Source organism: Mus musculus, chromosome 14, assembly GCF_000001635.26.
Source record: "Mus musculus strain C57BL/6J chromosome 14, GRCm38.p6 C57BL/6J".
Taxonomy (NCBI): domain Eukaryota; kingdom Metazoa; phylum Chordata; class Mammalia; order Rodentia; family Muridae; genus Mus; species Mus musculus.
The window spans coordinates 46,083,798-46,092,501 of NC_000080.6; the positions used below are offsets into that span (position 1 = coordinate 46,083,798).

The 8,704-nt window shown below is 43.8% G+C and overlaps 1 pseudogene across 1 annotated transcript; it reads left to right on the top strand.

Moving 5' to 3' along the window:
• The first annotated feature begins 229 nt into the window (after positions 1–229).
• Positions 230–1,160, top strand: Ubb-ps (ubiquitin B, pseudogene; annotated as a pseudogene). The gene is made up of 2 exons (NR_002875.3): positions 230–376; positions 605–1,160. The product of NR_002875.3 is annotated as a ubiquitin B, pseudogene (transcript).
• The last annotated feature ends 7,544 nt before the right edge of the window (positions 1,161–8,704 follow it).

Here is an 8,704-nt window from a genome sequence, read left to right on the forward strand (position 1 = left end):
AGGGAAAAGCCTCGAAGATATGGGTACAGGGGAAAAATTCCTGAATAGAACAGTAATGGCTTGTGCTGTAAGATCTAGAATCGACAAATGGGACCTCATAAAATTGCAAAGCTTCTGTAAGGCAAAGGACACTGTCAATAAGACAAAAAGGCCACCAACAGATTGGGAAAGGATCTTTACCTATCCTAAATCAGATAGGGGACTAATATCCAATATATATAAAGAACTCGAGTGACGAGAGGCTTTGTCCGGTTCGGCGGTCTTTCTGTGAGGGTGTTTCGACGCGCTGGGCGGTTTGTGCTTTCATCACATTTGTTAACAGGTCAAAATGCAGATCTTCGTGAAGACCCTGACCGGCAAGACCATCACCCTAGAGGTGGAGCCCAGTGACACCATCGAGAACGTGAAGGCCAAGATCCAGGATAAAGAGGGCATCCCCCCTGACCAGCAGAGGCTGATCTTTGCCGGCAAGCAGCTGGAAGATGGCCGCACCCTCTCTGATTACAACATCCAGAAGGAGTCAACCCTGCACCTGGTCCTCCGTCTGAGGGGTGGCATGCAGATCTTCGTGAAGACCCTGACCGGCAAGACCATCACCCTGGAGGTGGAGCCCAGTGACACCATCGAGAACGTGAAGGCCAAGATCCAGGATAAAGAGGGCATCCCCCCTGACCAGCAGAGGCTGATCTTTGCCGGCAAGCAGCTGGAAGATGGCCGCACCCTCTCTGATTACAACATCCAGAAAGAGTCAACCCTGCACCTGGTCCTCCGTCTGAGGGGTGGCATGCAGATCTTCGTGAAGACCCTGACTGGCAAGACCATCACCCTGGAGGTGGAGCCCAGTGACACCATCGAGAACGTGAAGGCCAAGATCCAGGATAAAGAGGGCATCCCCCCTGACCAGCAGAGGCTGATCTTTGCCGGCAAGCAGCTAGAAGATGGCCGCACTCTCTCTGATTACAACATCCAGAAAGAGTCGACCCTGCACCTGGTCCTCCGTCTGAGGGGTGGCTATTAATTATTCGGTCTGCATTCCCAGTGGGCAGTGATGGCATTACTCTGCACTCTAGCCACTTGCCCCAATTTAAGTTTAGAAATTACAAGTTTCAATAATAGCTGAACCTCTGTTAAAAATGTTAATAAAGGTTTTGTTGCATGGTAAGCATAAAAAAAAAAAAAAAAAAAAAAGAACTCAAGAAGGTGGACTCCAGAAAATCAAATAACCCCATTAAAAGATGGGGCTCAGAGCTAAAGAAAGAATTCTCACCCGAGGATTACCAAATGGCTGAGAAACACCTGAAAAAAATGTTCAACATCCTTAATCATCAGGGAAATGCAAATCAAAACAACCCTGAGATTCCACCTCACACCAGTCAGAATGGCTAAGATCAAAAATTCAGATGAGAGCAGATACTGGCAAGGATGTGGAGGAAGAGGAACATTCCTCGATTGTTGGTGGAATTGCAAGCTTGTACAACCACTCTGGAAATCAGTCTGGTGGTTCCTCAGAAAATTGGACACAGTACTACTGGTTGATCCCGCAATACCTCTTCTGGGCATATATCCAGAAGATGTTCCAACCAATAAGAAGGATACATGCTCCACTATGTTCATAGCAGCCTTATTTATAATAGCCAGAAGCTGGAAAGAACCCAGATGTCCCTCACCAGAGGAATGGATACAAAAAATGTGGTACATTTACACAATGGAGTACTACTCAGCTATTAAAAAGAATAAATTTATGAAATTCCTAGGCAAATGGATGGACCTGGAGGGCATCATCCTGAGTGAGGTAACCCATTCACAAAGGAACTCACACAATATGTACTCACTGATAAGTGGATATTAGCCCAGAAACTTAGAATACCCAAGATATAAGATAGAATTTGCTAAACGCATGAAACTCAAGAAGAACGAAGACCAAAGTGTGGACACTTTGCCCCTTCTTAGAATTGGGAACAAAACACCCATGGAAGGAGTTACAGAGACAAAGTTTGGAGCTGAGACGAAAGGATGGACCATCTAGAGACTGCCATATCTGGGGATCCATCCCATAATCAGCTTCCAAATGCTGACACCATTGCATACACTAGCAAGATTTTGCTGAAAGGACCCAGATATGGCTGTCTCTTGTGAGACTATGCCAGGGCCTGGCAAACACAGAAGTGGATGCTCACAGTCAGCTATTGGATGGATCACAGGGCCCCCAATGGAGGAGCTAGAGAAAGTACCCAAGGAGCTGAAAGGATCTACAATCCTATAGGTGGAAAAACATTATGAACTAACCAATACCCCCCCCCCGAGCTCGTGTCTCTAGCTGCATATGAATCAGAAGATGGCCTAGTTGGCCATCAGTGGAAAGTGAGGCCCATTGGTCACGCAAACTTTATATGCCTCAGTACAGGAGAATGCCAGGGCCAAGAAGTGGGAGTGGGTGGGTGGGGGAGTGGGTGGAGGAGCGTGTGGGGGACTTTTGGGATAGAATTGGAAATGTAAATGAGATAAACACCCAATAAAAACAAAGAAAAAAATATAAGTGTATCATTTACTGACTTGGTATGATCTTCTATAGTTTATGTATAGATCAAAAACATCATGTTGTATTTCATGAGTAAATATAATTATATTTTCAAAAATAAAATAACAGCCCCATGTTTTGCAAAATAGACAGTGGATTCAGTCAATATTCTTTCATTCCAAGGGGAAGGTGTGGGGCGGTGAACTGTGCACAGACAGCCTGGTCCCAGTCAAGCATAGGCCTGGAACCTTGGAGACTTGGTGGGTGGTGACTTCCACCTTCATGGAACAGTAGGAGTTCCCCCAGGCCTCCTGGGCCTCTGTCTTCTGATGCAGCTACAGCTTCCCACAGTGCCCCCTTCCCCCCTGAAGGGAGGTGTGTGGCCATCAGTTACAAAGGAGCAGCACCAAGCCCTCCCACATGCAAATAAGGTTTCCCCAAAGCTCTCAGACCATGCCAATGAGAAGTACCTGTCCTCAATCCCTAACCCACCCCCAAACTGTATATAAGAATCCTATCTGGAAGGGTTAAAGGTGTGTGAGAACTACTCCACCATCTGAGAGCTTCTGTCATAAGAGCTGTAACACTTGGGAAGAGGTCTGCTCTCTTTTCATCATCTCAGCCAGACCTGACTCAGTGCAGGGCGATTTGGGTAACCAAGACAGTGGCACTTCGAAGATGGAGATGGATCCAGCTGCAGCAGCCGACGTGACTTTTCCCCCCTGCTCCCCACCTCTTCCCCCTGCCAGAACTCTCGTACAGGGCTGGGCCACTGCCTCTGGTACACAGGCCCACATCAAGGCATCCTGGTGAGTGAGCTTTATGAAATTACCAACAGTGCCCTCTACCCTGCCCCTCAACTCTCCCCTCCCCCTCCCAGGGACAAGGGTCAGAGCCCTCTGTTTAACATAGACACCTCTCTCAGCAAGCGGTGTCAGCCACACTCAAGGGAGAAGACTCTCGGTGAACTCATTTCTAAATATATATGGCCTCTTCCATTGTTCTCAGGAGACTATCAAGTCAGGGCACTTGGACACAGGGCAGCTTGGTGAGTGAGTCTCTGTGCCCTGGAGACTGGAAAGCTGAAGGGATATGGTTGTCACTATGTGGGACTAGAACGTGACAGCAGAGAAGACGAGTAGGTTCTTCTTATGCCCTTTCCCAAGAACAAAATACCATGAAGGAAACTTAAATCCAAGACTTATGGCTAGAAACAGGAGCTTAACTCGTCTCTCTCCAATGAACTGGGGCCAAGCTCACACAGGATGTTATAGAAAAGATGGATCTCATCATAAATCCAGATATCTAGGGACTTGGGCCACAGCTATTTAATGGTGTGTGGGAAAGCAGGCTGAGAAGAGCTTGTGTTAAAAAGGAGCATCTTCATCTTGGTTGTGTGGGATGAAGGCTAGACAGGAGGTTTTAGAACTGGAGCTGTCTGGGCTCTTAGGGCTTGCATGTAAAGAGAGTTTTCTCTGACTCTATTGAGCTAAAGCAATAGAGGAAGTATCTCAATCTATCTTAGACAATAATATTTACTTTTAACTTATATAAGAGAGGGATATAGGGTATAGGTGGTCTTTGGATTAATAACTGGTGAAGTTCAGCCATGTCATCAAGGACTAAGAATCTTTTCATCATCCATGTTTCTGTCCAGAGTGTTTAATCTTAAAACAGTTCTTTTCGGGGCCATGGGATGAGTGCTGATAGCGCTGCACAAGGGTATGTCTGCGTCCATGATGCACATTCCTCACAAGCCTCTGAAAAATCTCTTCAGTTATGCATGCCTATGCCCACTCTAGTCACTGTCAGTAGGTTCAGAGGACACTTTTGTATCTATTGGTGCATCGTGTCCTTAACAACCTTGGTTTTGTCCCCTGTGACCTGAATGTGTGTGTTCTCCCTGAAGTCATAAATCGAAGCCTAACGGTGAGGATGATGGTGTGAAGAGGTGGAATCATCAAGAAGTGCTAAGAAACTTGGAGAAAACCATGTCCATGTGCATGTCTAATTCGTACCACTGAATATCTCAACGATCTTCTCAACAGAAGTAAAGCCCTGAGAGCTTGTTTTGACCCTTCTATCATGTGAGGATTCAGCAACAAAGTGCTGTCAGTGAGGCAGAGGCACAACTCCAGACAGCACAACTATCAAGACATTAACCATCAACTTCCCAGCCTCTACCCATGCGACATCTTTGTTGTGTGAAGCCCGGCAGTTTGTTCTGTCTCTGGCTCATCAGCATAAATAGAATAAACAGATGGATACACTATTCAATGAATGCCACCCAATCAACCACAGCACCCCCCACACCCTCCTCAACCCTTGTTCTTCTTGTGAACCCTTGTTGCTTCTTATGAATGAATGTCAGTGACATTCATTTTTTTTTAAATTAGAGAAGACTAGATTATGAACTGAGTTTCTCATAGATAGAACCAGGTCCAGAAAGTCACTGTGGCAGGGAAAGACTCTAGGCTGGTAGCCAGAGGCACTACATTTTACGCTCTTTGATTTTTGCCACTTGTATTCTGTGCAAGCGTTGAATGTTCCTTATGCCACGTGTATTTAATCCCCTCCTTCTCTTTGTTCCAGGGAGGTGTTTTAAGATTAAGTAAGATATATGTCAAAATACTCTCCAGCTTCTTGGAAGAAAGAGGCCTGCTATCTACTGCTATTTCATAGCCTTTTAAAACAAGATGGGAATTTTCCAAGTACATGAAAATCTGCTCTTACTGAGATAAAAATCTCTTGCTTATGACAGGTGACCAGAAGTACTGCCTTTTGAACCGAGCCAGCAAAATCATGCACTTTAGGCAGCACGTGGGGAGCCACCCATGTCTCTGAGTTGGTAATTGGCCTGTCTGGCCTGAGGTTGAACCTCCCTTTTGATTTACTGAAGGCTCACTTAGAACCTCATTCTTTGGCTCCTCTATTCCTGGGGGATTTAAGCTCGTTGAAGAAGCAGTATCAGAAAACATAACACTTTTTGTTAAATTCAGCTCATCAAACAGCCGACTCTGTCCTGAGGGCCAGAATATGTTGGTCTGTGACTGTGGCTATGTTCCAGCCCTTCTCATAGCAGCTGTTTTCAAACACATTCTTGGGCTCATACTTACAGTATGATGTTAATACATTTGTTCGCTCAGTGATCTCTGCATGTGTAATCGTGATCACTATCAAAACCCTACATACTTCGTAGGCTCCGGTCCAGGAACAGCGCTGGGAGCTCTGCCTCGTTCAGAAGGAATTACTCAGATGTGTAGCCTCTGGGTGTGCGATCTTCAGAGACCCAAGGGAACTCACTCTACACTTCATCCTCTCATTACTGCATATGGCACCTGCAGCTTTATTTTAAACACACTTCATTATATCGGTGTTTTGCCATATTAGCACAAATCAGTACTTGGATTGCAGCCTCCAGCTGCATCAGTATGCCCTCAGCAGAGGAAAACATAGGAGTACGAAAACATAGGAGTACTCTTAGAGGACCCTAAGTCCAACAGTAAAGAGGCCAATAGGGAGGCTCAAATCTGTTTCCGGTCCTGCATGGTGTCTTCTCAGCATCTGTGTTCAGGATAAACTTATAAATATTTCCTCCCTTCTGTCTGCTCTGCCATGGTTACAAGCATACATCTTATTACCTGCCCATTGCCCAGTTAATTATAGCCAAGATGCTTATTCTAAGTGGCAGAACAAAAGTCAAGAATAATTAAATGTCTTGAAAATAGTCTCAGTTACTGTCCCATTGCTGTGAAGAGATATCATGACAGAGAACTTATAGAAAAAAGCATTTAATTGGGGCCTTGCATACAGTTCTAGAGGGCCAGTCCATTGTGGTCAGGGTGGGGAGCATGGTGGCAGACATGGTGCTGGAGAAGTAGCTGAGAGTTTTCCATCCTGATCTGCCTGCAGCAGTGGGGAGAGAGAGAAGGGGGGAGGGAGGGAGAGAGGGAGACTGGAACTTGGTATGGGCTTTTGAAACCTCAAAGCCCACTCCCAGTGACATACCTCCCCCAATAAGGCCACAGGTCCTCTAACAAGGCCACTCCTCCTAATCCTTCCCAAACAGTTCTACTAATTAGGAACCAAGCATTCAAATATAGGGGCCTATGGGGGCCATTGTCATTCAAACCTCCACTAAAATGAATGCACACATGTAACTTAACAAGGCAAAGAGATAGAGGTAGATGTTAGAGTTAGAGACCACATCTTTGTAAAGAGCCATAGTTGGTGTTTTTGGTTTTCTAGTCCTGTTACTCAATTCCCTGCCCCCTTCACTTTCAGGCAACTGGTTATTCAGCATGCTAAGCTGTTCCCTGATATTGCAAAGTTCTGAGAGCTCGCCACTCTTCCTTATTTAGAATTGTAGTTTTCATTAAGTGTTCTAATATTTGGAAACTCATGCTGTTTCTTTCTTAAATATTAGAATTCATTAGGGATGACATCTGGACCTGGGGTTTTCTCTGTGACCAGTTTTAGCTTACTTTTCTCAGCACATACAGAACGATTTATATTTGTTAAATTCTGCTTGAATTTAGTGACACAACACTTACCCCTAAGGAACTATGTCTTAAAAACAACGTTACAAATGAGTAGTCCTGGCTGCTTATACCAACACTGCCGTCTTTCCCAATGTCTCTGTGTAGTGGGATATTATGAGGTCACAAACCTCACTTGGTGAAATATAGCTCCAGCTTTGGTATGCTTTACTTTCTTTATAGTTTGGTTAAAAACATTTCCTAATTTCTGCCAAAACTTCTTTCACTTAATTTCCAAACACGTTACTGACTTACAGCAATATTACCATATGATCGAAGGACATATTCTGTTGAGTTTAATTTTCCAAAGTACTGCCAAGACTTGTTTTGTTTTCCAGAAGGGTCAGTCTGGTTGCATGTGTATTGTGCTTTTGAAAACAAACCTTTGGAATGCAATGGTCATTGTCTATTAATTCTGTCCAGTCTTTTTCAGACCTTCAGTTCATTAGCAAGTTTTGCTCTCTGCTCTCTTGGTTCCTGAGGGAATTGTATCAAATATCCTGATGAGACCATAGCTATGTCTGTCTCTTCTTTGCTCTCTGGACATATTCTTTGACATATTTTGAAGCTGTGTTCTTTGGTGCAAAAAGTTAGAATAATTTTATCTTTCTTGGGGACTAATTATTTTATATTCATAACAATTTCCTCTACATCTCCTTAATCTTCACTCACATTTTTAAACAAGTCTATTTTGTAAGTTTTCTGTTTATGCTAGTATTACATCTTTATTTTTGTTCAACTTTTCTTTCCTTACATTTCAGATCTATTTGTGAAAGTGCTTTATTCTTGAGTTTTATTGATTTAGTGTAGTCCTAGTATGCTAAAGAGTAATATAATTTGAATGTTAAGATTTCTAAATAGTCCTCACCTTGTCCCAGAGGTACTTGTCAATTAACTATTAAGCAATTCAATGCAGATATTGTCAATCTATTTACAGTTTGCATGTTAAAAATTGAAATAATCTGTTGTGGTGGTTTGAATATGCTTGGCCCAGGGACTGGCACTATTTGGAAGTGTGGCCTTGGTGGAGTAGGTGTAGTCTTATTTGGAGTAGGTGTGTCACTGTGGGCATGGGCTTTAAGACCCTCATCCTCACTACCTGGTAGCCAGTCTTCTTCTCTTTGTCTTCAGAATAAGAAGCTGAACTCTCAGCTCCTCCTGTACCATGCCTGCCTAAGCTCTACCATGTTCTGGCCTTGATGATAATGGACTAAAACTCTGAACCATTAAGCCGGCCCCAATTAAATGCTGTTCTTATAAGAGCTGCTGTGGTCATGGTGTCTGTTTACAGCAGTAAAACCATAAGATACCTGCTTAGTAAAATAGACTCCTTATACTCTATTCCCTCAGAAAATTATAACATTATCCACCATCAAAATCTGAGACATTAACATTTTCCTATCTCTTGTCCCCAACAGCAAAGTAATGACAACTCAATTCTGTTTCCTTGTCATTCTTATAGCACTGTCTCCTCTTTTGTCACTTCTGCTCCTTTAGTTCATACCCTCCTTGGCCTTATTTAGCCTCCCTATTCCCAACATTGACCTAAAAAAGTCTCTCTGCTGTCAAATTCCAGAGTGATCTTTCTCTAGCCAAATGTGGTCCTTTAGCCCTGTGTATCCCTCTTGATTCAATGATGTTGTGGCTG